This window comes from Hirundo rustica, chromosome 3, assembly GCF_015227805.2.
Source record: "Hirundo rustica isolate bHirRus1 chromosome 3, bHirRus1.pri.v3, whole genome shotgun sequence".
Lineage (NCBI taxonomy): Eukaryota > Metazoa > Chordata > Aves > Passeriformes > Hirundinidae > Hirundo > Hirundo rustica.
The window spans coordinates 107,376,571-107,382,921 of NC_053452.1; positions in this window are offsets into that span (position 1 = coordinate 107,376,571).

A 6,351-nucleotide genomic window follows, 5' to 3' on the forward strand; every position below is an offset into this window, starting at 1 on the left:
GGAGGGTGCGCTGTTGGTTTATATTACAGCACGTCTGGAGTGCTCCTCCCTTTCTCCTCCGCCCCCTTCGTTTCCTCTATTAAACTGTCTTTGCATCTTGTCTCATGTTAGGACCTGATTTGGAAAATGATTTAACTGCTTGCTTAATTTTAATACACTGCAAGTCATTGTGTTGCAATCACAGCTGGCTGCATGGAAAGCTCACCCGTGCGCCGGTACCGGCAGAAGGATCTGCTCTGGAATGATGGGCTGGGGGCTGAGCCTCCCCTGCAGGAGCTCGGCCAGGGTGGTCTCTCTTCTCCAGGCTGCTGCCCCCAATGCTTTTTGGCTGCATCAACACCCAGAGAGTGGTTTGGCTGGGGGAGCTCTGGGCCACTGTTTGCCGTGCTGCTGCAGTAACTCGGGGTTCCTTTGCACCTCAGGTCTCTTTTGTAATCCCAGTTTGGCTCGTCCTTGTGCTCGGTTGTTACGGGGCACGGAGCACCCCAGGGCTGGGTGTGGGGTCGGTGTCCCGGCAGGCACCTGCATGTCATTGCAGCTGACTGAAATACCATGGGGAGCACATGGCAGGCTGTGAGGTCACCTCTTGAAACAATACTTTCCTCATTACAGAGCAGGGTTTTTTTCACCTATTTACTCATCATGCACAGATGTCTTCTGAGGGGAGGTCTGGAGTGTGGGCCTTTAGACAGGCATCACTCCTTCAGAAATGCTCTTCTGATGCGAAGGGGTCAGATGCAGGGACTTATAAGGGGACTTTTAGAATCATAGAACCACAGAATTTTTTGGGTTGGAGGAACCTTAAAGATCATTCAGTTCCAGGTCCCCTGCCATGGGCAGGGGCACCTGCCACTATAGCAGTTTGCTCAAAGCCCTATTCAACCTGACCTTGCACATTTCCAGTTAAAAGACTTACCCAGTTCAGCACCACCAAAGCATTGGTCTCCCATTACCCCGAAAATCGCTAGGGTGAGTTTTTTGTGTTTGTCCATCATCAAGGTTGCACTGCTGAGGGATGCCCACTGATAGGTGCCTGCTGTGCGTGACTACAGCACCCTGCACTGCTGTGGGTGCTACCACAGTGCTGGTAATCATGACAAAAAGAACACCAGGGGCTGCTCTGAACCTAGGGAGTTAGCATAGTTCTCTCCCTGGTTTATCTCTTGTGTACTCTTCACACACAGCCCTGAAGGCATGAGTCTCTGTGGATTGAGGCTATGTTGTACGCTGTTTTACATATATATCAAATAATAAATTAACAAGAAAGGGATTTTCCTGAGACAGATCAAGCTTCTTACCAGAGGCATGTATCAGAAATCACTGCGCACATGTAAAATTGCAGGTGGAGCAAGCCCGCACACGGAAATACCGCTCTTCACAAGCAAGAAATTACCATGCTGTTTTGTTTCTCTGCTTCGCTTTCCTCCTAGGAATTTCTTTCTGCTTCCATGCCTTATCTTCTGACCGAATTTCATAGTGCGTGGAGCAGAGGAATGTGCGTGGGAATCACTCGGCTGGGCGGGCTGTGTCTCGGCCGCCCAGGCGTGAAGCCCTTCCCACCGCTCGCCGAAGTCATTGTCACACATTTCACCCGTGACTCACTAATGTGCCTGATGTTCATGCTGCAGCTTGTAAGCGATTAGCGCTTGTTCACGCAGCTATTTTTCTTCCTTTCCCCTGCTCCTTCTGATTCAGGTGGCCGATGGCTCCTGTCTTGCTCACGCTGCCCTTACTCACAGAGCAGCTCGGGGTTCACCAGCCCCCCAGGCGTGGGGAAAGGACAGGCGGACGGAGGCCGGCGTTTGGGAATCAGGGATGGGCAGGTGATTTCATGCCACCTCAAAAGAAAGCTTAAGCCTTGCTGTTACCGTCTGCCTAAGCATTTCACACAGGAGGTGCTAAAAAGGGATCCCGGAGCTTTAGGGATAAATGTGAGCTGGAAGTGAGCACCAACAAACCAGAGAAACAGGCTCTGCTGCCTGTGTTGGCAGGTGAGCAGCTACTGAGCAGATGTTCCTGCAGCTCTTTGAGAAGTGAAGTTCTGCTGCTTAGGCTGACTGGAGAGAGCTGCTACCTCTCCAATTATATTGTGGCCTTCAGATGTATGGGGTGGCACAATTGGGTATCCATGGCATGGAAATACACCACTCCAGATCTGTGTTCTCTGTGCTGTCTGCTGCAGTGGAGAGAAGAAAGGCAGCAGAACTTGTTTGGTCTCTCAGGGGGGCAGATATGCTTATTGTATGTCTGCATTGGGCAAGGTGGCATCCCCCTCTCCAGCAGGGACCTCATGGCCCAGAGGAGAGTCCTGGAATGGATGGAGCAAACTGGAAGCATTGCCCTTGGCAATGATTTGGGCCTCTGGGACTCGCTGTTCCATGGGGCAGTTTCTCTGTATTTAACCAAGTTCAGGACACCTGAGAACCCTGAATCAGCAGCAGGGACTGCCTGCATACACACAAGGCCATGCTGGGAGGGCTCCATGCTGGCCAGAGATGACCTTAAAATCCCTCCCTGACATCTGCTTAAGTTTTTCCTTGTTTTCAGGAAGGTCTGCAGCCTTCTTACCGACAGCAGTGAGAGCCCTTCCACCGCAGCACACAGAAACAAGATACCCTGACCACATGCTTGCCTTTTTCTTTCTTCATGTTTACCTGGGATTGCAGCCAGATGGGCACTAGAAACTGGTTTCTGGGAGCAGAATTTTGGACAGTGATAATCTTATCTGACCTCCTCTGTAACCCAGGTCAGGGAGTTTAACATGGTAATTCCTGCATGGGAAGGAATTAGTCTTCTTGGCTGTGCCATGAACCCTGCTCTGCCCAACAATTTGTGGTTGAATTAGGTATATCAACTCTTGGGTCTGAGAAAACAATGAGTTTTCAAGTTTTTGTCTCCCGTGGTGGATAAAGATCTGGTTTATTCCATTAGATTTTCCTCCCAGACCCATTCAAGAGATGTTTGACAGTTGAATGAGATTAGAGGAATGGGACCCCCCTTCCATGGCAGAGGTATAGTTTGGATGCGCACAAATTCATTATACCACTAATACTTTAGCCTTGGAAATTCTGGAGTAAAAAGGGTGATGATTACAATTGTGGTGACCTCTTGCAGATGACTGTGATTTATTTGTGCACGTAGCTGTGATTCAGAGTCTGTAGGATCTGGGTGCAAATAATACAGAAGGAAGTTTATTACTTCCTCCTCCACTTCACCCCCCTTACCCTGCTTCTCTCCTGTCTCCACTTCTGATATTATTTTTGTTATATGAAGACTTGTGAGGGAATGATGGCTATGTTTCATGGGGTATCCACTTGTGAAAACTGAGTCATATTCTCTCACAAGAAGAGTTTTTATCAGAGTGTCTCATCTCTTGCATAATACAAGAAAGAAAGACAAATAGGTTGGAGAAAGAAGGCTAAATGTTGAAAGCCTCAGAGATCTTAATCTGTCCCCACCACTCATTAAATGACCAAAGGGAGATCACTCTTAGTCAGTTTTTCCAGCAGAAAGCTGCTCCAGAAACTGCTCCTTGCCTGCCTCTCAAGATAGAGTTCATATGGAAATATATCACTTGGAGTATGCAGCCATATGTGCATTTTTTTGTATTTATCTACATACATACTTACTTGAATAATAGATACAAACAGATCCCTGCATATACCTGAGCTACTTCAGTTTGAACTAAGAGCTGTCAGTGCTCATGGCTTCCGGAAGAGGTGAGATAGATAGATAGATAGATCTACACACACACATGCATCAGCTTTCCCTGTTTTCCCTGCCAAAGACAGGAATCCCTGTGCCTTTGAGCAGCATGGAACAGGCATTTCCATCATGTTGGGGCTGGCTAGACCAGAGAGAGGTGCAGACATAAAACGAAGTAATCCTGGTTAGGAAGGAGGAAAAATATCTAATTGACCAAATATACACCCAGGGCCCAATGCTGCCCTTAGTACAGCTGTGCTTCCTTTTTTTTTGTGCCATGGGCAGAATTTAATCCATAGAGTGAGCTGATTTATTTTCTTCTGATCTTTTCTAGCAGCAGATTCAGTCACTTACCTGCATAAAACTACTTATTTCCCATAAAACTCTGTCTTCATTTTACCTCAGTCTGTGGCCTTTTGCATCTGTTCAGCCATCTGAGAAAAAAAACCTTTTGCCAGATAGCTTGAATTAATAAAGCTGAATTTTTCCCTCCACCAAGGCCAGAAAACTGAAAAAGGCAGAAGTCCTCCAGAGTGGTTTTAAATATACAGGTCAAAGGGAGACAGAGGAGAAGACAGAGGAGAAAAGTCAGGTGTACAAAAGTCAGGTGAGGAATGAATGGCAAATGTGTTTGCATTCATTATCTTGTTCCTTCTAATTCTTCATCCCATTTCCTTTTCCATGGGTGAACAGGGTAAGTGGGTCTCAGGTTGTCTGTGTTTAGTGGAGTACAAGGAAATCCTGTTGCAATGCACATCACTTATGGCACAGTTTGGTGGTGGAGGTTTTGCGACATTCAGGAAAGGAAGATCTTTTCATTGGCAGCTGGAACATCCTACATAAAACTAGCCTGTGGTTCTACCTGCAGTCACCGCCTGTGGCTCACTGAATAAGAAGTTCTCTTTAAAAAGATAAGCTCAGCCTGGAGACTAGGGATCAGCTGGAATGGGTGGAAATCAAAACAAGGCTGTTGGGTTTTTCTTTTTCGCTTGGCACCTGATGAATTTTTCCCATGTAGAATAATTTGGAGCCAAGATTTTTTTCCAGAGCTCCAAGACTGTACTTTGCCTGTTCACACCCTTTCTTTTTCTAACAGGATTTTATTTTTCAAACCAATTTTTCATCAGACCAATGAGTGAGGAGCTTGTGGAGACCTGTTCACATGTGAACCTGGAGAGGGGAGGGGGAAACCCAAACCAGTATTGCTGCATCGCTAATGGTGCAGAGGCTCAGATAACAATTATGGCTGCTGGATATTTAGTCTCTGCATTTAACCCACCTTTCCTGGCTACCTTTACAGCTCACGTTTAAACAACAAGCACTTTCTCTTTCCCAAGGCTTTTCCTTAATTGGATCTTTGTTATGCTTTTTTTCCTTCTCATCTGTGGCTTAAGAAACTGTAAAAAAATAGCTTGGAGGAACCAAAAAGAACCAGCACTTTAATTTCAGGCAGGAATTACGCAGCTTTCCTAAAAAGTCATTTTGCCTCCTGCTTACAGGATGGAAAGGGAAGGCATTTTGTTCAGTACAAACTGGCGGTGATCCTGAGATGTGAGTTTAAATCAACAATTGCATTTAAATAAGCAGTTATAGTAAAGGGAAGGGCTTTGAGAAAGTGATGACTTTCATATTCTCTTTACCCTGTACATTTTCCTGTGGTCTCGCTGATCCCACAGGGCAGCAGAGTTGGGAATGGCACAGAGGCTGCTTGACTGCCGTTCCAGTTCCCAGTGGCAGAACCATCCCTGCCCACAGTAACTCCACTGCTGTGGGTTAAACTGAGGACTTCACACCAGGCTGTGTGCGCTTCATCTCAGGAACAGCCATGTCACCTGGGGCAGAGCACACAGCCCTGCCCAGGAGGGGAGAGCACACCGGTGACTGAAACCTCCTTACCCACAGCACCACGGAAAGCATCCCTACTGGAAACAAAAACATTCTCTTGTGCCCCAGCACAGCTGAGGGGGCAGTGAGCAGCTGCAGAAGGTGAGAGCAGACAGGGTAGGATGCCCACCAAGAGCCCTCCAGAAGCCAAACAAGCAGTGCAGAGGCTCTCACTGCTTTTTCAGTAGATCCCTGCAATAACCTTTCAGTCAGGAAATATATTATGATGGGCAACAGGATATTGGCAATGAGGGAATAAGAAGACACTTTACACCTCACTGCACGGCAAGATTTCTCAGTACAGAGCTATAAAATGCCCACAGCTGTGTTCTGGAGTTATCGGTCTCCATAGCAGTATTTCCTACAGAGGTCCTTCAATAAAGTTAATGATTCAACCTTCTTCTAGAGAGCTACTGACATGTTTCTGTCCCTCCAAGATTTTCATGGCCCAGTGTCCCATAGACCCACAAATGTATACAGACATGGATCCTCATAGCACAAATGCTTCTCAAAATTCAAGAGCAATGCTTGTTCTTGTTATAAAGGTATGGGGAGATTTTTCTGAAGCCACACCAGTCACTCTGATGGAAGCTGAATTCAGGCCTGAACTCCTGATTTGGGGGATGCAGCAGTACTCTTCTGAATAACTAGCAGCATTCAGTGGGCATCCTGAAGTCACCGAGTGCTAGAGAGCTTTCTTCTTCTCTCCAGAAGATTGCAGCATCAGGTCGTGTCAGAGCTGCAGCTGCTGCCAGGGATAGG